Source organism: Echinococcus granulosus (genome assembly GCF_000524195.1).
Source record: "Echinococcus granulosus chromosome Unknown EG_S00454, whole genome shotgun sequence".
Lineage (NCBI taxonomy): Eukaryota > Metazoa > Platyhelminthes > Cestoda > Cyclophyllidea > Taeniidae > Echinococcus > Echinococcus granulosus.
The window spans coordinates 3,835-4,067 of NW_020170833.1; positions in this window are offsets into that span (position 1 = coordinate 3,835).

A 233-nucleotide genomic window follows, 5' to 3' on the forward strand; every position below is an offset into this window, starting at 1 on the left:
TGGATGATGGCCAAGTGAGCAATATGGACCCACTAAATCGACTACTTCAGAGCAGTTATGTATGATTTTAATTTTACGAAAATTTTATATAAGTAGCACTCTGACTTGCACGCAGGAACAAAGTCAAATGTCAAATTTAGACGATACAAATTTGGCTATGGCTCCGACAGTCGTAAAGAGACATTTAGACAAGGATTAATGATTCAGATGTTTCAGTATTCTAAGCCATTTTG